Source organism: Mirounga angustirostris, unplaced genomic scaffold, assembly GCF_029215605.1.
Source record: "Mirounga angustirostris isolate CCGP_5_RB_7025 unplaced genomic scaffold, mMirAng1.0.hap1 SCAF_8, whole genome shotgun sequence".
Taxonomy (NCBI): Eukaryota; Metazoa; Chordata; class Mammalia; order Carnivora; family Phocidae; genus Mirounga; species Mirounga angustirostris.
Genome location: NW_026991716.1, coordinates 84,411,315 through 84,437,529, shown reverse-complemented (window position 1 = coordinate 84,437,529; position 26,215 = coordinate 84,411,315).

The window sequence follows — 26,215 nt, the reverse complement described above, 5'->3', positions numbered from 1 at the left end:
TATATGAGCTATGCAAAAATGACTCAAATAAGAAAAAAGAAAAATGCAGGAGATTGAAAAAATGCTAAATTTGCACCCATTATACAGGACTTCCACTTGAAAGTGAAGAGCACCACTCAGATTTAGTTGTGATAGAAAAACACAAAGCATTTGTTTGCTTTTTTGATTGGTGGGTTATTTATTTATTTATTTATTTTATTATATGCATCTCCTCAATATTTATTATAGATACTAAACTTAATACAGCACCCAGATCTAACAGACTACTTTCCATCAGCTCAAACTGAACTATCCCATTCTGGTTTATCTCCCTCTTGTCCACATACTCAGCCTCCACTATACTCTTTCAGTGAACTGACAGTTGGAATTTCAAAATAATCAGTTTTCTATTGTATAGAGATTTTTTTTTTAAAGGGGAAAAAAGGAAAAAGAAAAGATCAAGTCATATCAACTAGATCCTTAGATTAGCAAATAATTTTTCTTTGAACATTATAAGTATACCTCCATTTTTCTTTGTATTCTTCTGTCACATATACTCATATAGAAACACATTGATAAATTAAAAATCAAGTCAGGTTTCCTGTGTTATAGACACAAAGGGCCACAACTGTCCCCTCTTTTACCTCAAGACAATTTTACCTCAAGAGCTGTATCAGACAATTTGGGACTTGAGAAAGCAAAACAACAAAATAGAAGAAAGAAAAAAGAAAAGAAAAGAAAAGAAATGAAATGAAACAAGAGGAAGAAGGAGAAAAAGAAAAAGAAAACAAGAATTCTGACTACTTGATTTTATTTGTAATCAAATTATGTGCATTATATACTGGACTTATTGCATATTTACTTTTCTGAAGTTAACGAGTGAAAGTGTGAATCATAGTGAAGAAATAGTCACTACGCAAATTTAAGATACTTTTATTTTTCATTAGGAAACCTAATGGAGGGGCGCCTGAGTTGGTTAAGCAACTGCATTCAGCTCAGGTCATGATCCCAGGGTTCTGGGATGGAGCCCCACATCAGGCTCCCTGCTCCGTGGGAAGTCTGCTTCTCCCTCTCCCTCTCCCCCTGCTTGTGTTCCCTCTCTCGCTGTCTCTCTCTCTGTCAAATAAATAAATAAATAAAATCTTTAGGAAAAAAAAAAAGGAAACCTAATGGATTGAACATAGTTTTGTATTTGATAAAGACTGCAGTTTGTTGAAATAAACAAGAGAGTGCAAAGGAAGGGCGGATCATATGACCAAGGCAGTGGACCGAGGTGAGCGGTGGTCTGAGGAGCGCTAGCAGGAGCGTGACTGCCACGACACTGAATTCAGGACATATTTGCCCTGCCTTGTCTTATCCCCCATTTCTTCTAGTCTTTGATGGATATATAATAATTATATTTTATAAGAATGCCAGTGGTGACGGAAGTGCTTCTCCTAATGCAGAGGCTGTAAAGCTATCAGAAGAGCTTTAAGCAAATGTTATCTGTTTTACAGAAGAAATCAATTACCCCCAGATTGCTTAAACCAGTGACAGGCATGGTAAGGAATAAAATGTGTTAAGTAGAAAAGTTACAGCCAGCCACATGTAAGGAATTACATGATCTATGAAAGCAATCACTTGTTCAATTTACCTTCAAAACTAAAACAAGTTCTTCTGCATTGGAAATAAACATGAACCTCTCTCTGAAAAGGGAACAATTTCCAACTCAATGGAAAAAGTACTGTATAAATTTTCACTGGCAACAGTGCTATTAGGAGAACACAACCAGGTTTTCAGAGATAAAGTATGTGAACTATTTAACATACTTATTTCAAACGAGGCATCCGTTTGTCTTCATCTTCCTGCAATTCAGAATTACGTAATTTTCCAGACATGCCTGGAATAAAAAGAGTCCGCTAGAAAATACTCCACACTTTGTAACATTCTTTATACTTATATTAAACTGCAAAGGATTTTACTCAATTAAAAATATCTTTATTATATTAAACTTTTAATATTCATCATTCTGTGTCGATAACACATTTCATTATCTATATTAGCAAGACAAGAGTCACAAGTGGGCCTTTTTTTTTCTGCTTAAAGAAGAAAACTAAATGTCTCAAAAAGGCTCTGACAGTTCTTAGGGAGGACACCATGGTTCAGAATGCTCATCAAAGCTGTTAATCGCTCAGGTGGAGTTAGCATCCCGCTTGTGAGACAAGGTCACCATTTTCAGTTCTTTATCCTATCGGTCCTTAAGGAATTTTTGCATTGTATAATTTAATTTTTAAAACAAATTAATTCAAATCACATGTAACATAAAAAAGTAATTTCTTAATATTGCAAAACAGGAATCATCTTACCAGATGTGCTGTTAAAGACCTCACGTTTCTGAGAATGTCATTGTGTGCAATGACAGCCATGACGACCGAGGCCTGCCTCGTGAAGAACTTAGGCCTCTTTTCACTTTCTTCTTTTTCAAATTGGGATGTGTTTAGGAGCATTTGCTCACATCATCTTTTAATAGAATCAGGAGTAATACACCAGCTGATGCATATCATTCTTTGACAATATTCTGAGGGAGAGTTCTATACTGATTTAATTTCCTTGGGAATAAAGTATGTATATTCAGATTTCATGCCAGCCAGTTGTCCTTAATGGACAAATGCTAATGATAAAATTTAAAGTACTACGTTTTGGGAGCACCTGTAAGCTAGATTCTTTAAGAAGAATCACACTAGTAGTCTTTTATTCACTCTGCTGCAAAAAACAGTATCGTGAAAATTCCCAGATGAAAGACAACACAGCTGATGCTTTTTTTTCCTCCGCAAAAATACCAGGTTGATGTAATGGTGATGTCCTACTGATTATTCACCACAGACCTTCCAACAGATAATGCATTCTTAAAATATGAACTTGAAGCTCAAATATTAAATATGCATTTCCTCCTCCTATAGGACATGTTGAAATGCCACATGCTGTTGGTGAGAATGACCCATAAGTGTTGGATTTTTCTCCCCCTTGCTCTCCTTTTCCAGAAACAGTTAGTGTGGCGTGCAGTGAACCAAATCAACAATGTGATTCAAGCTGTCTCCGTAGCTTCTTGGCAAAAGAAAGGATAAACTATAAAAACTCCCCTCCTACAGCTTTCAGCTCTTGCTTCCCACACTTTAACATCTTCTGTCACCTCTGGCGTTGTTACTGACCCATGCTAAGCTAAACTAAAGGATGATAAGTTTGCTGCCTTTGCCCTTGTCCTGAGGGGCTGCACATTATCCTATCAAGTATCAGTAGCCATTTCTGTGGGATATTTGTCACTCCACGAAGGCCTTTGGAACAAATGAAATGGGCAGCGAATTACAAAAATGTCATTCTCTAAAGGAAATGGATGAAGGCTTTTGTTCTCTGGTAATAAATAGATGCCAAAGGCTCATAAGACTATTTTTATATTAAATTTGACAGGGTTACTATTTCTAGTTCATTAAGGGAACAGCTTGAAAACTCTTTCTTTCTGTACTTTTAAAAATAATGTTGTTTCCCTCATTTCTTCCCAGTAGTAAATATAAGCAATACCTGGCAATAGATCCTGGAAATCACAGATCATGATTGATTTCAAGTTACTTTTGCTAATGATTGTTTTAAAAATGTACAAAAATCATTTTAGGGAGGGATTTTGAGATTATAAATGAATTATGTAAAGAGGTACCTATGAATGGATTTTAAAAGTCAGATTTATACCTATTCCTCCTTTCTTTATAAATCACAAATATATTACTTCCTTTTCTCACTTTTCTCACACATTATAGTTTTACAGGGCTTCATGATAAATATGCCACGGACAAAGGTCAAGCAAAGGATAATAACTCAATTCCTTAAATGAAAGCTTCAAAGTAAATCCTCTGTGTTTAACAGCAGTATACAGGGGTCAAGATGACAATGTCCCAGACTAGAGAATAAAATGTGTTAATACCTTTGAGCCTCAGTATATTTTTAAATGGGTATACTTGAACTGACACACTTAGATGTTCTCTGAAGTGGAACTTGAGCAAGACGCATAATACAGGATAATAAATTAAATAGCACCACATATTTTTAGATAAATTTCAATTGTGTGGTTTATCAGCATTTTCATGGTTGTTCACTGTTTCTAATATAATAGCTGTATTTCTTCTGTAGCTTCACCTCCTCAATGATTTTAAAATTGAGCTACTTTTTGCTTACTAAGCTTCTTTTGTCCAACAAAATTTGTGAGACAAGATAGTGAAAACAACTCATGGGAATTTTTACTTGACCCATTAGTATATAGATGAAGACTACCGACTATTGTAATATCCTCTTAGTGAGGATCATTTAATAGTGAAACATGTTATCTGTGTTTATCTTCAGATTTTCTGATTTTGTATTTTAAATCATAACTCTTGGGTATATATGCTGCACTGTATACCTTAAGTTGAGTCGATATATGCCAATATTTTGACAGAATTGACCCGTAAAAACAGTAAAAATGGGGTAAACTAATTCTAATTTTCAATTAGATCAAAGTCATCATTTCTTGGAAGCAAATGATTTTAAAAATTCAGCTACATCTTATCTATTTTCGGTGGACATTTGCTTTATTTTGTATTTTTTTTATTCCTCTTTGCTTCTCAACATGAGAACATGTACCTGGCTTTGCGAACTCCCTGATTGTATGAGCTGTGATAGGGGCACTTTGGGACCCGAAGGGTCTTCCAAGAACACCTAAGTGTGCCAGTCCACAACCATCCACTTAACACGTGTGCCGAAGCTCCAAGGCACTAATGCACATTTTAATCTCCAGATGAATCACTGTCATCTTGACTCCTGTGTACTGCTGTGAACCACCCAATACCCATCCTCCAGTGTTCTTTTCTGACAATTTAGTCTCCATTGCTTGCAACTAAAAAGTTTTTGTCTTTAAACACTTAAATTCCTTGACTAAATCTAGCTAGTGATTCTTGCAAGTAAGGGAGGGGAGAGTGTTTGAAAAACACAGAAGAAGGAAATGGTAAGTGTTTTTTCTTTCCAAATGGAAAATGATGAATAATATGCCCTATCTTTGTATCAGAAATAGAATAGATAGGATAAATTGAAGCACGGTAGATATAGAGACTTTCATTAATAGAAAAATTGTTAAAACATTACAGTAGGTTACTCAAAGAGTTGAGTAATTTGTTTTTCTGTTGACTTTTAGAAATAGAGCAGATTCCAACCTATTTGATTCTATTTTGGTTCTGTCCCATCCAGAGAAATTAAAGCGCAGACTATATGCAATCTTTTTATCACTTAAGTACTTATTAATGAAATCCAGCTTCTGTCTTTATCTGACTTCTCAAGCAAAGACATTTCTCAAAGCCCACAATTCCTCTTAATTACCAAATGTAAAGACCATGTTCAAATAAATTGATTTTTTAAAATTTTCTTGATTTGTATTCTTTAATTTAGTCAATAGGTATAAAACTGAGCTTATTTCCCAAAATATCTTCTTCCTGATCTCCTCATTGTTACACTCTAGGAACCGGTAACTAGAAGTCCAGAGCACATCAATGGGATTGTGGGAAAAGCCACAGGAAAAAATGCTACACTTCCCTCCAAGGGGGAAAAAAAAAAAAAAAAAAAAGGTTGACAATGAGCAAAAAGAAATAAGTTCCCCCACCTACTGGTGAAACTGAAGATTGTTTAGCCCCATTCGAGCTAGAGGCTTCAGAGTAAGTAAACCAAACACAAAGCTAAACATACTAGCAACAATTGGGCAGCCTGTGGCCCACGTAAGAGTAGGAGACGAGCAAACAAGTGTGTGGCGGCTTCAGAGCCATGGTGGCCTAATGGAAGGAGGTTCTAGACACACAGACACCTTAATCTAGGTGATGGGCTCGCCAGCACTCAGGAACATAGGATCTGGCAGAACCAGGCAGAGGGTGGGGGTGGGATGGTGTATTTTCGCAGTTCTTTGATAATTTATTGAACTAATGACATTTTTATGAATTAAGTTACTCTGGGGTAAGAGTACCTGCCTTTATATGCCCCTGTTTTGGGAGAGAGGGGAGCAGGAAAAGTTATAAGATGGCAACCTGGGAATATTTTATGCATCACTAAGGAAATTTACCGCCCGAAGGCCGAATCATTTCTATCAGAAGCACTTGCGGCACTTGAATATTCGATTTCACCAAGTCACTAGTTAGTCACTCTTCCATGTAAAAGAGGGAGAAGTATTTGAAAAGCATAAAAAAATAAGGATAATTTTGAGTGTGAAGAGTCTGAAGAACTAAATTTCTAGAATAAGCAAATCAAGCTTAAAGAAGAAAATGCATTTCTTTCTTTTCTCTCTCTCTCTCTTTTAAACAAACGAAATGCATGGTACATAAAAGAAGAATTTCTTTAATAGAAAAGTGTTAAACCATTGTTGTAGGTTACTCAGAGTTTGAGTATTCCCTTTTGGATTGACCTTTAGAAATAGAGTAAACTTTGTTCTGTTTAGTCAATTCTCTTCTGTTTTGTTATTGGCACCTCCCTTTTCAATTCCTGTCCAGTCATGTGACCAACACTCTTGATTTTGACTTTTTGGTATTTCTAGCATTCATACATAATTTTAAATTTCAGTTGTTTCAAGAAAATTTCAGTTGCTTCCATTATGGTTTGGGCCCTCACAATCTCTCTTCGATATAGATTGCTACCAAATGAAAACAAAACTAAAACATTTTTAGAATTGGTTAGGCTTACCTTCATTCTCTCACCACCTCTATTTTGAGCTATTGTAAACGAGACTTTGTAAATCACAACCCCCCACTCCTATCCCAACAAGCCTAGAAGCAGGATAGCACAGGATTCACACTGCTGCCTCTCTCACTTGTTCTGTGAACTTGGCCAAGTTGCTTTAAATCTCTAAGACTCAGTTTTCATATTCAGACAAGCAGGACTAATTGTAGTATCTCCTTCAAACAGCAAATATTTTGAAAACACTTGAATTTTTTGCAAAGTTTTCCTAAACTATTTGTCATTAGTATGTTCCCCTCCAAAAAAGAGACTTTTGGCGAATGTGTTTCCAAACAACATCTAAATAATATGAAATGCAAAATTGTGTTATCCATTGAGTTTGCTAACATTTAGAGCACGTATTCAATAATATTTAAAACACTATTCTATTTCCAATGTGATTTCTTTTTCTTCATAAGAAGCATTGTATACACTAATTTTATCATTTCATATTTGTCCATGTACCTATTTATACATATAGATATACTTCATACTTGTACATATATTTACATCATATTACATACATATATGTGTACAAGTATTCATATATTTATACAAACATACATGTTTAAGTGGTTTGTAAGTGTAAGTGATTTAAAATCACTTGTATATTGAAAATGGATCTAGGTTTTTTTTCTATAAATCATTTTCTAAAACCATGGGACTAATCGGTGTTTATGAAATATGGGACTCGTTTTGACTAAGACATCAAGTGTTAGTGAGATACTCTAAACCTAGCTACTTTATTTATTTTTTATTTTATTTTTTTTAAAGATTTTATTTATTTATTTGAGACAGAGAATGAGAGAGACAGAGAGCACATGAGAGGGGGGAGGGTCAGAGGGAGAAGCAGGCTCCTCGCCGAGCAGGGAGCCCGACGCGGGACTCGATCCAGGGACTCCAGGATCATGACCTGAGCCGAAGGCAGTCGCCTAACCAACTGAGCCACCCAGGTGCCCTAAACCTAGCTACTTTAAATGCCTTTTTAATAGCAGCGTTAATATCATTGTTGTTAAGAACACAATAACCACCACATTTACTCATTCCTGAGGAATAATCATGAAGGTTGATTTTCATTGCCATTTTAATTTTCAGATAATATTAAAGTACAATCACAAACTTGTGCTGTTAACATCTAGTAAAATAAAATGTAACTTTAACACATAATGCATGATTTTAAAAGGGAAGTAAACTTCTTTTAAATGGCTCAGTTTATATGACTAATCTTTGTAAAGTTTATTTTCCAAATTTAACTTTGAGCAGCCACCCAGCAACAATTGCTGGTTAAAAATTGCTTTGCAAAAATCACCCATAAAATGTGTATTATACATACATTTAATATAAAGATAATTCTTCAAATCATAATATATTAATTAGCTATATGATACAGCAAGCCACCATCAGATTACTTATCAAACTAATTTATTTTGCACAGTGGCAGCTAATTTAAAAGAAGCATTCTCTTTTCAGGCTTGTTTTTAGCAATTGTTAAGTAAAAATGATTAGTCTGGGATTTGAAAACAATCTTTGTCCCTATTTCTCTCTCTTTCTGAGGGACAATTTGTGATACTTCTACCTTTGGTGGACAGAGATAGAAATCTATAAAAAAGATAACTTGAAACTGGATGATGAAAACCCATCCAAAGAAAAAAGTGAATTCTACTTTCCAAAATTAGCATCAGATTTTCATCTCTTTATGCCCTTTTCAGGATCCTGTTGAAATCAGTGGGAGATCTATGAGTTAGGTGGGAAAGAATACACCTTAAGTATGTTGCTGGGATATACTCAGTGCAATTAAATGGAAACTGAATCCCACTGCCCACAGGCCTATGTGCTTGTGTCCATACTCATGTATTCTGAAGAAACAAATATTCCACTCATCCAGCAGACCAGAGAGAGAACAAAGAAATAACGGACCTTGATCCAAATAATAAAGTGGCTTTAACCAAGCTATTATGCATGATGGGAAAAGTATTTATATGGTTAGTAATGTATTTTGAGACTGATACAAAAATGGCCCTGAAGAGGCTCACTGAAAAAAATAACAAGTGACTCAGTTGTGTTAATGCTAACAACTTACACCAGGAACAAAACTCTGCCACAGAGCACAACCCAAACCTGCAGAAAATAAAACTATTCGAAAGTTACAGCAGATATATTTCACAAGACATTCTAATAAAATAATGATATCCATAGTCCAAATATACCAATGGGTTCAGCAGTGGAAGTGAAAAATCAAAGTGATGGAATGAAATAGGAAAAATCTTTATTAAAATTTGGTTCTGGTATGCATAAGGTCAAATATGTTCCAATTCAACTAGCATTATCTGTCCTTGCCAATCTGCGATCACCACTAACAACAGTATAGCTCTCAGATTCTCACCACAAATTACTCAGGGATAAACAAATGTATTGAATCAAACAGACATTTGCCAAATTAGAAGATATTTGTCTGCGTGAGACGTGCACCTTGCTTAGTTTTCAAATAATGGAAACCTGTTAACTCCACAGGCAAAGCTCTGATCAAAATTTCTGTTATTATAGATTTACTGAACATTTATTTTGTGCCAGGCACCATTCAAAGCCCATAGGTAAACTCCATATGGTTAATACTCTAGTTCTACCAAAAATTCATGGAAATTTACCTATAAAATCAATTTCTGAAGTCTAGGATGCTCAGTGATGATTTTTAGCCTCAGGTACAAAAACACTGGTCACCCCAACCATTTATACCCTATAACAGAAGCATTTATGCATTCTTCACAGATAAGGATCTAATTCTAGTTAATGTATTCAGGAATATTGAAATTCATTAATTCTCTTCTGGTTTAAATTTTTATTCTCTTATGTAAAAAATGTTGCCTTTAGGCCCTCAATTTAATAGAAACTATTTAAACTTCACATATACATATGTTTCCTCTTTCTGTTTTGTGTTTTACACTAAAACAGAGATAAACAAAATATTTTGGAATTAATTAAACAAATGAAAGTATGAAGTCCAAAAATGTAGGTAGAAACACTATTACCGAGTTATCTGGTTTTTTTTTTTTTTTTCCCCTTGCTGGAGTTATTATTTCAATTTCATACTTTGATATTAGGGTATAGAAACTATTCAGAATAAAATGAAATGAATGAAGTAATAGAGTTGATAAATTAATTTGAAAAAGAAATAGGCTGATGTTCTCATGTGACTTGAACAATACACTAACTTTATTGAAAATTGCAAGAGAAGATATCCAGAATGTTTTAGAAAGTGGTAATATCCTTGAAATGATCATATAACCATGGAAACTGGTGGCTCTCACCTACACGTTTAAATTTTTTTTTTTAAAGATTTTATTTATTCATTTGAGACACAGAGATACAGAGAGAGAGAGAGAGAGCATGAGCAGTGGGAGAGGCAGAGGGAGAGGGAGAAGCAGACTCCCGGCTGAGCCAGGAGCCCGATGTGGGGCTCGATCCCAGGACCCCGGGATCATGACCTGAGCCGAAGGCAGACGCTTAACCATCTGAGCCACCCAGGCGCCCCTACAAGTTTAAATTTAAGATAAGATGTTATCATCAACCTCATACACATAACTAAATACTTAATGATTTAGGAGGGCATGGTCTTTCATATTCTTTTAACAGGGCAGAGGCCTTATTTTTGTTTTTCTGTTATTTCATAGGTACTAAGAGGTTAATCATATAAGAAGAAAATTATTTCCCCTTCATCTGTTCATATCTAGAGGGAAATTATATGGTAAAAGCAAGGAACCAAAATAGAAAGAAGAAAAAAGGATATGTATATGTTGTATATGAAGAAAATAAAAATATAAACAAGATGTTCAATAAGTCTTCATAAATCAAAGATCTTGGTTAGCTTACCCAGTTCTCATTTTCCTTTCCTTTCTTTCCTTTCTTTCATTGTCAAAATGATTATCTATAATCCCTAGGCATCCATATCTCTCACTTCTTATTTTCTACTTGGAACCTAGCTAGCTAGCTACTTGCCATACATTAAAACTTTGCATTCTACATTTATAGAAAAACTTATGCTTTCACTTGCCATTCTCAAGTCTGATATTTCACACTCACTCACACACACACACACACACACACGTACCCCTCCTCAATGAAGTTGAAGTAAAAATAGAAAAAATACAAATAATAACACTTCCCAGATTATACCAAAAGCAACAGTGAAATAACTGGATTTCTTTAACAGTAACCTACAACTGCCTCTCTTATCCTTTTCAAAAGAAAATTCACAAAGGGGATTTTGCATATGTTGTCTAGCCTCATGAAGTTATTCAATAAACTAAAAAAGAATCAGCTCATGAATAGTTTTGAAAAGAGCACAGTGATTTTGCTGGGGAAACATTAGCACCAGGACCTTTCAAAACAGCAACAAGTAGAGAAGCACACAGAGGATGCCATTTGTGGCCTTGTCTAGGCTCTTTCAAGACAACCTGCAAGGCATGAGATTTTAGACATGAAACTGTTCAGCTGAATATCAGAAATGACTGGAATGGTCCTGCTCCTGGGAGTTCTGGCTCTCTGAACAGCTCATTTCACCACTGCATTGCTTGTGGGCTTCCCATAGTGCCTGGCACAAAATAAATGCTCAACAAATCTATGATCACAGAAATTTTGATCAGTGCTTTGCCTGTGCAGTCATCAAGTACTAGCTCTGTAGTCAATAACACTTTGCATGGTGTTGAATAATTCAGTTATCACCTTCAGAAACCAGAATATGCCCAGAGCAACTGAAGCCCTGTAACTCTGAGAGGTCTGATTACAAACTAGAATGCTTTGAGAATCTCTAAGAATGTTCAGTCTCTTTATTAGAACAGCTTTCTCCTCTTAGAAAAGAAAGAAAGAAAAAGAAAGAAAGAAAGAAAGAAAGAAAGAAAGAAAGAAAGAAAGAAAGAAAGAAAGAAAGAAAGAAAGAAGAAAGAAAGAAAGAAAGAAAGAAAGAAAGAAAGAAAGAAAGAAAGAAAGAAAGAAAGAAAAAGGGAAGGCGCTGTGTAATAAACTAATTCAGAAAAAATAAAGACGAAGGCAAGGCAAACATGAAACAAAGAGAACATATGGTATTTTACATGATATATGCTGATATTTTACCTGTCTTCTATTATTCATCTTTCTTCCAGATTTACATATTTCTCCATTTATACATAGGGAATTGAGGATTTTAAAAGTTTTTCCCTGCCCTAATAGATGCAATGACGTTTGGGATTCTGATTATTATTATTGTTGTTATTATTATTTAAGATTTTATTTATTTGAGAGAAAGAAAGAGAGAGAGCAAGTGGGGAGGGGTGTGCAGAGCAGAAGGGCAGAGGGAGAAGGAGAGAGAGTATCTCAAGCAGACTCTGTGCTGAGCGTAGAGCCCAATTCGGGGCTGGGGCTCAATCCCACAACCCTGAGATCATGACCTGAGCTGAAATCAAGAGTCAGTCGCTTAACCGACTGCACCATCCAGCCCCTCTGATTATTCTTTAAGAAGAAATTTATCAGAAGGAATTTTGCTCTTCCACCAATAGAATTCCTACTGCTGTTTGGTTAGTTTCTTGGAAGAAGCCTGCCATTCTGATGCAATCTTCTCCATTTCCATGTTTTCCCAAGCATGGACATTGTGAGGTAGGGTAGCAGAGGCAGCCCTACTGTTAAAGCTAAAGTTGATGTTAAAGTACAAAGAACGAACTTTAAATTCTCCCTAATATTAAAAACAATGAGATTAAATACAGTAATCTCTCTCTCTCTCTCTCTCTCTGAATCCTAGTGTTTCTAAATTCTACTTTCCAAGTTTGGGGGAATTAAAAAAAAAAAAATCTCATTTAGGCTATCAACTATCCTAACTTCTGTTTTTTCAAGATCTGTTTACCCGTAAGCTGGATTACAGAAAAATGCAAGTAGAAAAAGAAGAAATGCGTGTTTTTATTATTAAAAAAACTTAATAAGAAACTCCCTAAGTAAATGGGTTAGCCTTTTCACACCCTAAAGGATGAGCAGCTAGCTTTCCTGCTCACTAATGAGCTACTTTTGACCTAACTAAAACCATTTCAGGACCAGTTGTGTCTACTCATTCACAAAGGCCTCCCCCACCCCCACACCATTTCCATCCAATGGGCCGTCTGCCTGATCTGCATGCAATATTGTCCGCCAGCATGAACGATTTACAATGGGCACTTTATTTCTGTAATTTCAAGGGAAAAGGAGAGTGAGAAACAACTACTGATGCAAAATATCATTTTTTCCTTTCTAATGGATGAGTAATAACCAGGAGATTTCTGAAAAGCTGTCCAGGGTGCCTGTCAGAGCTGGCAAAATTTCTGACCCAGAGAAATATATTCACGAACAGGCCCTGTGATTATGAGTTACAGGCCCCTTTGGAGCAAGCTGCTTAGAGAAGCACCAGAGAAATTATAAAACTAGTCTAAATACTTGGCACATAGAACTCACCATTCATACGTACATACGATTTTGCACGGAAGAAAATATATAAAATTCTATGTCTGAATTAAATTTAAAAGAACATATATGGAATATATGTTATATGAGAACTCTACAATGAAGCCCTATTTCAATAGATGCCAAAGGGCTGGAAATCAGGAAGTGGATGTAAATTAGATCAGACTTTGGCACCTTGCAAATCCATATTCCCATCAGCCCCAATCCTTGTGCTCCAATTTAACTTGATTCTGAAGATCCTCTTTGTGGTCTGATTTGGAACCTATTACCTCTCTTTTGAAAGGAGTACAATAAGGGAGGAGAGCAGGAATATGTGAAGAAAGGTAACAATAATTCACTTGAATTAAGGGATCATTTTGCTTCATGTTCCCTTTCAGTCCCTCCTGCCCTGCGTAGATCTTGGCAACGGTTGCTGTTCTGGTGCCAATTTAGCGGAGGCCGTGGGCACCGTGCTGGAGCGGAGAGGAACAGCATAATGTCTCCAAATGGAAACTGTTTGTCAAACACCAGAAGCCAACAGAGTGAATTAAGAAACCAGGGGTTAAAACAACTGTGATGATTCAAATCGGCGCTTTGTTCTACACGGGATTTCTCTGAACAAGGGCAGTTCAGCAGCCTGGTCCCCTGCGAAGACTCACAACTTGGGCATAACTTTCCTCTAGGCGGTCTCTCAGAGTGCTCTTCACTTTGCAGAACTGAAAAGAGTGTCTCCAGTAAGTGAGGAGTTGTGCACTTCGCAAGGTATACGGGATCGGCACAAGATTATTTAAAAGGACTGGACATGAAAATGATGAATGCAGTATGTATACAATTCCAATACACAGAGTAAGTTTCTTGGACAAAAATCAGTTAAAGTGGCAATTTGGCATCCTGTGGAAGAAACATCTGGTTGGTTGACTACAATTTCACTTGTGAATCAGCAGTTTTGGCACTGTACACACACAATCAGAGATTAATTTTATGACGTTATCCGAGCTTATTTGTGCTTCGTTTTAAAACTTTGGCAAATGCCCAGTGTGATTGGGGGATGATACAATGATAACTTGGTCTAGTGAGTAAATTGTGTTAATACTAATGGGATAAGTAATTTAAAGAGCGATTGCTGTCATATTTACAGTCTGCAGAGTACCTCTATAGCTATTATATCATTTGGTTCTCATGAGGACTCTATAAAGTAGACAAGGGGGATATTTTCAATTTCACAGTTGAGGAAACGGAGGCCAAGGAAGTTACCTGTCCCGAGGTAACTTTTCAGACCGGAACTTTAATTCAGATCATCTGATTCCAGTTCCAGTGCTAATTTGCAGCTCATGAAGAGAGAGTGCTTTAATGCCTGGTCAGGCTTGTTGCTTTTGGTTCAGAAGTGGGGAGAGCTAGAGAGAATGAAATGCATCCTCACAATTCCGAATCTGTTGTAGAATAACAGTGTGTGTTTGTGGATATTGATAGAGACAGTCCGCATGTATGGTAAACGTGCACATTTGCATTTTGTGTGTAACCATGCCCCACAGATAGCAATCAGCATTCATTTGGCTTCTGTGGTTGAAAATGCATTGGTAACTCTGGTCTTAGTCACTTTTTACGTGCCCTAGAACAGTGGAGGTACTCCTTAGTTAGCTGTTACCATTACCTTATTATCTTTTAAGAAGACCTAAAATAGTAGGGATGAACAGATAGGTGTTGTTCACAGTGCCAAACCACACCACCGTCATTGTCAAGAGTGCCCTGGGTAAGAGACAACGCTCAGTGTCTATCGCATGTGAAGCTGGCTTTCAGATTCTCAGTTTTCAGTTTGAAAAAGGTGGACCGTCTCTTTATTTCAATGTGTTTACAAATGTACCATTTCCATTTTAACAAATTCCAAAATATCCCACCTCCTTTTTTTTTTTTTTTGAGGCAGTATTGGCGTGGCATTCTGAACATGTTGTGAAACTCAGACGGAGTGGAAATTTAGTTTGCTATCGGCTAATAACTTCTTCCTAGCAGTTCAACCTAAAATTCAGGAAATTGACTCTTCACATGTGTGTGCCCAGGAGCACTTAAAAAGAAGCAGTACCTGTGCATAACGGGAAAGAAGGAGATAATGGTAAAGAATACGAATGCCACAGAACATGGTGAGATGCATGGGCTTGGTTTTCAGTTCCTGCCATTTTTTCACATTTCAGGAGTAAAACAAAGAACACGCTAACAGCAAGAGATTAATGCAAAAAAGGTGGCTCTTCCCCAAACATTCTGCCTTTTTATCCTACTGTCTGGAAAATGAATTGAGGCTTCTGAAACTAGCAGTGCCTTTGCATTTTTCTTCATTAGGAAGTGTATTTGTAAAACAAGCTCCAAATTTTTGCCATTCATGATTCCTGGTCACAGGGTGAGATTCTTCCGTGACACAATCTTCAATGTATATGAGCCAGAGGATCATTTCTCATCCCGGGCTCCCGACGTAGTGAAGGCGCAGCTGAAACCACCCCTCCCACACTCTCCACTTCAACAACAGCAGCTCATTATCACAAGCACGTTGCAAAGGGCGGTGCAGGCAAAAAATCAATCTGATTGCCCGTATAGCTCTGCAAAATCATTCCAGGGAAGAAAAAAGAAATGTGGGAGAGGAAGGGAGAAAAGGGGCTGGGAGGTGGGAGGTGGGAAGGAGCAGGAGTGAGGACACAAGCCCTCACAGGCCCATAAGGACTGAAGTTTAATGGCTCAGTGCTTGTTTTGAACTGTGACCTGAGGTTTGGCTGGGCACTAACAGTGGCATGCCTCATCAGCCACTGTCATAGCCACCCCCAGGGTATACCTCCAGCAGGGAGTCAGCTCCGTATCCTGAATTCTCAACTACCAGCTACCCACTGCCTCCTTCGCACGCACTGCTGAGACCCTGCCGAGAAATCAGCATGCAACCCAAGGAAGCATCCTTTCCTCTGGAATAAAAATTAATATTACTTGTCATATTTCATGTCTGAGCTCTTTTCATGCTTTATCCTCTGGTAATGAGGGCTAAATTACCAATATTAGTAGATTTTCATGGCTAGCACAGAAAGAGCTGTTACCAGAATAAATGTTTGCCTTGCTTCTGTTGGACACAGGCTCTGCTAATGCAGCTTTGCTAATTATTTCTAAATAGGCAATAATCTGCATCCCCTAGTGCTGGATAGTGGATTGGCCACGTACCTGCTATTTCCCTTATTTACATGTTTTACAACTTTATCAACTACACTAATTACACTCTGAGCACTGTTTAAAATTTTCTGTTAATAGAGATACAATGATGCACCAGAGGATGTGTATTTATGCCATAATTACGCCTCTGTTCCTACGATGCAGTCTCCAATTAGCTGTCTACGGCGGCACAAGCAGCTGCCTGATATTCTAAAGCAGTGAAACATCTGCACGGCGGATGATACGCTCACATGGATTTTTTTTTTAAGCCTGGAAATTTACACCCAAGGGAGTGCAGACAAATAGGAGCCTGTCATGTGTGGGGATGATTAGAAATCCTCACCATGGCAACATTGGGAGCAGCCATGTCACAGAGTGAGGGGACACATGTCTAGATGAAGGCGCTAAAAACATTTGCCATTTTTTTTTTAGCTTCAGTCTTCCAAACTTCCCTCCCTCCCCCTTTCTCTTTTTCATATTCTTCTCTTTGCATCTAAAGCCAACCAAAACAGCAGGTGAAAAGGCCAAAGTCTGCAGCCATGCAAGGCATATGACGCCCGGGATTTAGTGTTAGGAAAAACAGTGCGCAGTCAGAAATGTTAGACCCAGGAAATGTGCAGGGGGGTGGGGGTGGGGGGCAGGAAAGGGGGTGCTGCGTGTGTTTGGTTTGAAAAATACTGTAATAATAATTGTGATTATTATTATTATTTTTTTAGTGGCCGGTTGTGTTCGGAGCAAGAGGCAAGATAGAAAATAAATATTAGGCAGAATAGGACTGTTGAGGTACCTTACTCCAAAGATGACACCTAATTTAAAATTTCCTTTTAACCCTCATTAACAGTTACAATTTCTGCATGAACAGTTGGCTAGCACACATTAGTGAGAGTAGGGGAAGGCACACAAATGTCTTCTAGTCTGATATTGAATATACTTCTTAATGGCTGCTTCTCTGATAAGCCCTGCCTGTGTAAAGACAGTGCACGGATGTATTTAACCATACCAGAAAAGGGTATCGAGGCCTATAGGCAAACAGGGAGAAAATATAAAAATACCTCACCCTCTTTCCTAGAGCTGTATTGACTCGTGCATCAGAGTAATTAGACTTTTGTTAGGAATGACATTGTACTTTGCCTATGATTTGACCACGCAGGCTTCAAAGATGCATCTCATGGCATTTATTGTTTTGCTCTAATGTATTGCCTTTATTCCAATATGAAAATGCTGGTTTCGTTATCAATTTAAAATTGGTTTTCCAAATAATTATCTTATCAGATGGTCATGGCAACACTTTACAATTAATAACAAAGACATGTTTAAAGGTATTTAATTAGCAGAGAGCTGAGAGGTGAAGGGGGCTGTGACTAGTGAAATAATTAGAGGGAAAATGCTTTAATACGAAGAGTAATTATAGGTAGGGGTAAAAACGTAACATATGTGCTAAATTATAAGCGTACCACAAGCAATGTGAATTGCATTAAGGATCAAACCTAATCACTTAAAATCAGCACTTGTTCTGTGACGACAGTCCTGGTGGGAAGGCACTAGGCTGTCCATACCTGTGTTACTTAACACCACTTTAGATGCTACTTTAGAATCTCTAACGTCAGTGTGAGGTCCAGATCATTCTATCATAACTGGACTTCTAATAGATCATTTCTTCAAAATGCACATCACTTAATTCATTCTCTTGAGGAAGAATACAATGTTAGGAAATGATTTTGTGTTTAAAAGGCATACATAATAACTTTTTGTTAATAAATGAAGTATTTGCACATATGTGTATATGTGTGCATAGACACGTAAAGCCTGGAGGTACTTTCAAAATAATCGTGCAATACCATAGGCCCGTAGTATCAAATCTCAGAATTGGAGTCGTGTGTTTTAGAAGCAAGGTTTTATAATTCTTTGATATGTTTAAATAATTTCATAAGATTCTAATAAAAATGTGAAAGAAAAGATCGTTCTGAGTTAACAGACTATATTAGCATTAGCTTGGGTTAATGGCAGATAAGTCTCCTAAGCCCGCTTCTTCTAAGTTCCCCACACTCTGGTACCACTGGGTACACGATGATCAATATTTCAGTCAGCCCCCTCAGGCTCCTGGCTTTTATCAGACCATGGCACTAAGGTGCCTTACAGTGTTTACCAAGGAAATCATAAAACATTATGTTAACAGTGAAAATGTCTTTCCTCTCCTTAACATTTCAGGTAATGTGGGAATTCGTTACTTATTCAATTCCAAAAGAGAAACTGAGAGTTGCCTTCATTTTCCCATATCCAGCAAGGGAATTTTCAGTGTAGTCGTACGGTGGCTACATAAACAATTCCTGTCATGCCTCTGGTCTCATCGTCCCTCAGCATACCGTATTTTGTACAAGCGTTATATTAGAGAAGTATGATACTGAAGATCCACCACCCACCACATCTGTCAGCATAAGGACAGAGTTTATCTGATAAACAAGTCATTTTTGGAAACTGCAGATGCTCCCACTGTGAAGTATTAAATGTGGCCCCGCTTAGATACATAGAGTGGGGTTCCGGTCGACTGAACGCAGGCTGATAAGCCTGCACAGCTCAGAATGCTGTTTGCCCACATACTAATGTTAAACAAAAGAACCGCAGACTGCAGAGAAAGGATGCGGGTCAGACCAGTAAATTGCTTAAACCCTTAGGCAGCCTTCTGAAAAGAAGAGGCATGAAAGAAGCTGATATGAGCTTTTATGCAGAATTGTTCTGTTTATTATCCCTGTTAAGGAAATGATGGCAAGTGCCTTGTTAAACTCTACATTCCCACCAAGGCAAGAGGACTGACTCCCTCTAAACAAGATGCGATATGCCACTGGTCATCACTTGATAAGCCGCACATCTCTTCTATATTATTTATACATTATGAATACAATAAAAAGACAATAATAAAGCAGTACACATGATAACCATAAACGCTGTTCAGTTGTGTCCTAGAAGCACCCAACCTGATTTGTCACGGGCCCTCCAAACTACTAACGATCTGTCCTAGGAGAAATTAATTTTGTATAAAAATTTCACCATCTTCCATTAAAACTTGGTTCGTTTTCAACTGTGATGGCTCAATTTCAAATGAATTGCAGAGACAGTTTAATAATAAAATCAGAATAAAGTATGTCATTGTGGCAACATGTAAACTTACCCCGAGTAAAGCAGGGATATAATTTTATTAGTAAAATTCTCCAGTGGATAACATGACAGTCAGTATTGAATCTCTCATGTGTTAGGGGTTTGAGCTGGTGGAAGGGTGGGCAAGATTCCTGAGTTTGCTAGACTTTCAATACTTCCACTCAGATCTGACCCCTTAAGAAAGAGCATCTTTTTTCTGAATGCAGATTTTTCTTCTGCTAAGTCTCCTTCCCCACCCCACCCCTCCCGCAGAGACACTCCCATTCTGATTCACTGCTGGGACAAAGGAAATGAGGGAAGATCCCAAGGCTTCAGGAAAATCTGGTAAGAGAACCCTAATAGATAAGCAATCCATTCCATCCAAATCACAAAGCAGGAAAAGATTTGACAATCAAAGGGTCACTGTACAGGAGAAAGAAATAAAACTACAGGGCGGGGACGCCTGGGTGGCTCAGTCGGTTAAGCTTCTGCCTTCGGCTCAGGTCATGATCCCAGGGTCCTGGGATCGAGTCCCGCATCAGGCTCCCTGCTCGGCAGGAAGCCTGCTTCTCCCTCTCCCTCTGTCTCTCATGAATAAATAAATAAAATCTTTTAAAAAAATAAAAATAAAAAAATTTTAAAAACTACAGGGCGTACACACAGAATAAAGAAAAACGCACATAGGCAACTGTACCGACAACAAAAAATTAAAAATTACCCTTTGCTTAAAAGTAGTATAACATGTCGTTGAGTACTACTTTGACATTTCCCTATGGCTTAGCTCAACAGGCAACAAATGAAAACAATCTTGACCCTGTTCTGCTAAGGCTCGGTGCAGGAGGCCTGTCCATACATTGTCATCAGATAATCTTCCAGTCACAGTCAGGCTTAAAGTATTGACACCTATAGGAGCAACAGGTTTTTAATAGGAAATACTCAACTCTGGTCCCGAATGTTTCCAAAACAAACAAAAATTTAAGCAGTATGCACAGGCACACCCATCACCCCCCAAACACACACAAACACACACACAAGCACATACTACTAAGATCCTTCCACATTATAACCAACTTTTAGAGAAAATAGAAGTTTTTTTTAAGAGTTCTAACCTTAAGGGACACAGAAGCCGAGAAGTGTTTTTAAACAGAGTACTAAAATGGTAACAAAGCAAAAGGGGAGTGGAAGGCGAGGGCCAGACCTGACCAAGCACATGTGACCGGGGATTGTGGGGACTCAGTACGACCCGTCAAGAGCTCAGCTAAGGACAGGCATAAAGGACAAAGGAGATTTGTAGAAGTAAAAAACAAACAAACAAAAAACCAAAAAACATTCATCTCTAGATTTAAAAAAAGAAAAAAAACAAAACACACACACACACAGGATTCTGACACTGTGACGTTGCAACTCTAGTGAATGGTCCATGGAGGGAGCTGTTGACACAAGTTCCTGGGTGGAGATAAAATGACACCATTACATCCATCTGAAAAGAAGGAAAGGGAAGAGAACTTAACTAAACAACACATTTGAAATGATTTGGTAGAAATGACTTTCCTTGAAGTGACAAATTGTTCTCCAAGGGCATCACCTAACAGAGGTCCCTGCCAGGCACCTCTCCTGGCCCCCTCTGTGCAGGCCTCAGAGCTCAGGCTCTCGGCTCCGGCTCGGGTCCATTCAGAACAGAGGCAGATAGCCTTCAGAGCACACAAATAAGCCACCACTCCAAAGAGGAAAGCTCTGAGAAAGGCCAGGAGGAAGTGAGTTAACCCCTGCAAAACCAGCCATATTGTTATGGTAATAATTTACTCAGGGTAACACAGAAGGTAAATAGATGGGAAGGATGCTCTCATCAAAAGGCTAAATTCAGATCGCGCTGAAGGACAGAGCATGCGGGAGGAGTGTCTTTTCACATATTGTCTGACTCAAGAATGCATAACGGGTGCATCACTTCAAATAATTTTCATTGCACACATTTTTCTGTTTAGAAATTTTGCAGAGTAAGCCTTTCTTTTTCTTCTAATTCCTTGGCAATAGGCATTGACAGGCTTCGGATGATAAAAGGAAAAGATTATATATGTGGACTGAGGATCCTCGCTGCTCAGGATTTATTCCCAAAGGCCTTCACCCACCTAATCTGGAGGGTCTTTCAAGGGCACAGAGCTCACCTCCCTGCCTTAACGGACATTCACAGGAGTAAAAAACTCAGCAGGCCTGAAGCAGAGCAGGGGCCTTAGAACAGTCTGTCCTCAGCCGCCTTCTGCTTCAGCTCATCTGAGGAAGACCTATCAGAAGCCACACATTTTCATGAGGTCTAAGAGCAGTAGTGGTGGGATGCCTGGGTGGCTCAGTCGTTAAGCTTCTGCCTTCAGCTCGGGTCATGATCCCAGGGTCCTCCCTCTGCCTCTGCCTCTCTCTCTCTATCTCTCATGAATAAATAAATAAAATCTTTAAATAAATAAAAAAAAGAGCAGTAGTGGTAACGTTTGTTCACAAAAATGGGATAAGCCTTTTTAAAAAATTACAGACTTTCCCCCTCTCCTTTCCCTTCTTTAGACATCTATGTGTGAGAGGGTAAAAAGCTCAGCTCCACAAAGAATAATATTATGCAACTTGGTAAACTTGAATTAGTTTGGATTAATTAATCTTGGAAAATAAAACTTTTTTTTAACAACACACGTATATATTCTTTTAGAAAACCTACCACAAAGGCTATAATCTGAGGTTGAGGAACCTTTTTGAAAGCACAAATATTGAAATTTACTTTTCCATTTCTATGAAATTTACACTCATATTCAGCTATTATGACAAAACGTTTCACCCTCAGGTCATAAAAATTATGTCTACGTTCTTGAGGTGTAAAAGATTCTCATGAATTAACATTTATTAAAAATAATGAATATAAAAACTAACCATATTAAAACCAGGTTTTGACCCTATGTATACTTGGAATGGTACTGAAAAGGTACAGGTAGACCAGGGACGTTCTTTTCCATTGCATTTTGGTAGAATTATATGAAATGGTGAGTCCCCTACTTGAGTCCTTAAGGATTACCTTGCATTAAATGCTCTTTTGCTAGTAACGTCACATTTATCCTCCTCAGAAACTTACGATGTGGGACAGAAGTTATTATTAATATCAAGGTTTTAAATGGAGAAACTAGAGTAAGACGTTAATGATCATTAATTAATGCTTTAATTAATTAACAGGAACGCGTTTTAGTCTGTTCATATTTTTTCAGGAGCTTTTGCTTTTTGCAGAGTAACTTCAGGCCCTGGGGAAATTACCAAAGATTCTTTCTTTCTTTTTTAAGATTTTATTTATTAGAGCACATAAGCTAGCTAGAGCACAAGCAGGGGGAGCAGCAGAGGGAGAGGGAGAAGCAGACTCCCCACTGAGCAGGAAGCCGGATGTGGGGCTCGATCTCAGGACCCTGAGATCATGACCTGAGCCGAAGGCAGATGCTTAATCAACTAAGCCACCCAGGCGTCCCAACCAAAGATTATTTCTGACATATAGCCTGTAGTTGGTTCTCAAAAACACAGTGCCTGTTATTCGTCACATAGCACTAAGGACTTACATGTTGACCCATTAAATTCTTTTTATTTTCTAATAAAGAATTTTTCCCAGTCTGGCTTTCTTGTGTCTGAATTGCAGAGGTGTTTGTGAAGTGTGCTAATTGGTCATTCTTCATGAACATTATTGTTCTGTATTTTATTTTATTTTATTTTAAAGATTTTATTTATTTATTTGACAGAGATAGATACAGTGAGAGAGGGAACACAAGCAGGGGGAGTGGGAAAGGGGGAAGCAGGCTTCCCACTGAGCAGGAAGCCCAATGCAGGGCTCGATCCCAGGACCCTGGGATCATGACCTGAGCCGAAGGCAGACACTTAATGACTGAGCCACCCAGGTGCCCCTTGTTCTGTATTTTAAATTCAACCTTACATAAGAACAGATGAGGAAACATAAAACGAAACAATAAAATGAAAATAGCAAAAAAATAAATAAAAGGAATGAAAGGTACTGATGGAGCAGTTTGGCATTTCTGTCAGCGTGAACTTATTTTGACACCAAACATATTTCTAGAATAGTATCAAAATGAATATGTTTTAGACTTTAAGGAAATGTATATGTAGGTTGTGTTTATATAAGTTAATAGATCATAAAGGTTAAGGCTGAGCCTTTCAGAATAAAATATTTGCATATTTAGCATATCCCCCACTGCTTAGCTGTGTGTCATCCTAACCTACTTGACCTCTCTGATCTCAGTTTCCTCATGTATAAAACGATCGTGTTAACACCTAACCCTATAAAGTTCATGTGAGAATTAATTGATTAGCTAATGTGACAATATGTGTGGTCAAAATTGTATCAATTCAGATAACTAAGGATTTTGTATTGAATTAATTTCTATTTTGATTTTATTTAGAATAAGCTATTGAAGATAAAAATTACTGGACCAAAAAAAGAAATCATGCATTGATTGATTGTGTACCTAACATTCTTTTGTCTCTAACACATGTTGTGAATGAAAAGTTTTAAAAGTTTCTTGAATAAACACAAGCGGTATCTGGATGTGGGGGTTTCAGCCTTTATTTCTCCTCAGGAGGAAATCCTGTTTCTCAGAGTCCCCCTCTGAAACCGGTGGTTCCGATATGCTTTGTGGCAGTGGGAAACTTACTGCCTAGTAATAACCTCCTTCTCTGGCACACTTTGAATATGGGACAGCCTCATTTAGAAATCCATGACTTTGGTTTATGGGTTTATCAGACAAATAGGAACCTTTGGGAATAAAAGGGGGCACGGCTGACAGCCACTCTCTGACAACAGGGGTAAACCTGTGTTCTCTCTGGCAAAAAGGGACTTGTGCTCCATCTATTTATAGGTATCACTCTGTTGATGAGCTATTTGTTTTATTTAGTACATGAAGCCCATAACTTGTGAAATATTTCCCCCTTAATCACATGTTTCTCACTTATGAGTGAGGCAGACATCCTCTCTGTCTAAAAGATTTTGAGTGAATTTCAAGGAACTACCTAGACTGCTAAATAAATATCACTCACTCTAGGGTGTGATGGACATCTCTGGCATACAGAAACTATTTTCTCCAATAGCATTTTTTAAAGCAGAGACCTGTAAAAGTTTGCTTATGTTATTGGGTAACATCGATACACTTCGTCATGGAAAAGAAGTCTGCTGAATTAAACTGAACATTCATGAACATTATTGTTCAAACGCCCAGCCATTTTTAGACAATTTCAAAAGACATGAAAGTCTGACATTAATGCTTAGTGATTTTTGTCTTAATTTAAAAATGCAGGCCATTATATAATATTGAAAAGATATATTTTTATCTCCGTGGTGGTGTCTGCCCTGCATCTAACTTACATAGCGATCCCACACTGAGGCTATGAAATTCTGGTGCGGGAGAGCTGATGCCACAACAACCCTTTCTGGTCAGCTGAGATTACCAGAAGCAACCCCTGCGAGGGCTGCAGGAGCTCCTCTGGTTGGGTACAGGATCATCTTGCCATCGAATGTGACCTGACACGCTCAACAACAGTTGATATATGTGCAGTAGTTACTAAGGGTAACTCTTGATCAATATGTCAGATTTCAAAAGCGATTGCAACAAAGTAGACTCTGGATTATGAGGGATCTGAATGCACAAAGGCAATAGAAGGACAAATCAGGCCGGACTGCCTGCATTTTGCATGTCAAAGGACAGAGCACATGATGCTGGATCTATAAATGCTCCGAGTACTTAAGAAGGCAGTAGGCTGTGGATCATTTGGTGGGCTAAAAATGTTAAACATTGCAAGTTAATTATTAGTAAGGAGAAGAAAGAGAAGAGGAGCATGAGAACACAGAGTTCTGTAAACCCCGGTAATTCTGCCCAGGCCTGCAACTTGCTCAGACCTCACCTAAGCATCCATTAACATGATAATGCGCATTAATCCCGCCAAACACAACTCATCTGTCATCCGAAGTGGCAACCCATCTGTGCGCATGTTGAGGGGGGGAATTCACAGTTTTAGCTGTCGAGGGATTAGCTTCAGAGGAAAGGCTGATTTCCCGTAATTCTTTGCTAGGAAAGCACTCATTTGTTTGCATTTTTTGAAGCACCTATTTACTTTTCAGCTTTCATCATCTCCCCAACATCTTAAGCAGAAGCTAAGCGGAGGACGGATAAAATGGCAATAAAAACATCGCAGGAAAATCAGGCTGAAGTCTGATTTCGTTCTCTCTCAAAGTCTGTGATGTTATTTATCCTTATTTCTTTGGCTGATCTCAGATATGCTCTCTGTCGGAACAAAGGAAAAATATGTACATATTTTTATATCTTTAAGAGTTGTTCATTAAGGGGTTATGCTCTTCTCTGTTGCTTTTATGTAATTGATATAATATGGGTAAAAAACTATGTATGTCTTATTATCATATATGTTCTCTGTTGTGTGGACAAGAAGGAGAAGATACTGTGTCAGAGAAGGTAAGGAAAAGAAAAAAAAAGAGCTTAATTTTTTTTTCCTCACTACTTATTTAAAAGCAAGCACAGTGATTTTTCTCCCCACCATGAAACTTTATCTAGTGGTTAAATAGTCTTCTTAGGGTCATATCTACTTTGGACAAAATTATGTGTGTATAATAAGCAAACACAAACTTTCTTCTAATGCAAATCTACAAAAATATAAGAAGCACTGGCAAGAGAAATAGCATTAAATATTTTTGAGGGTAAACTAT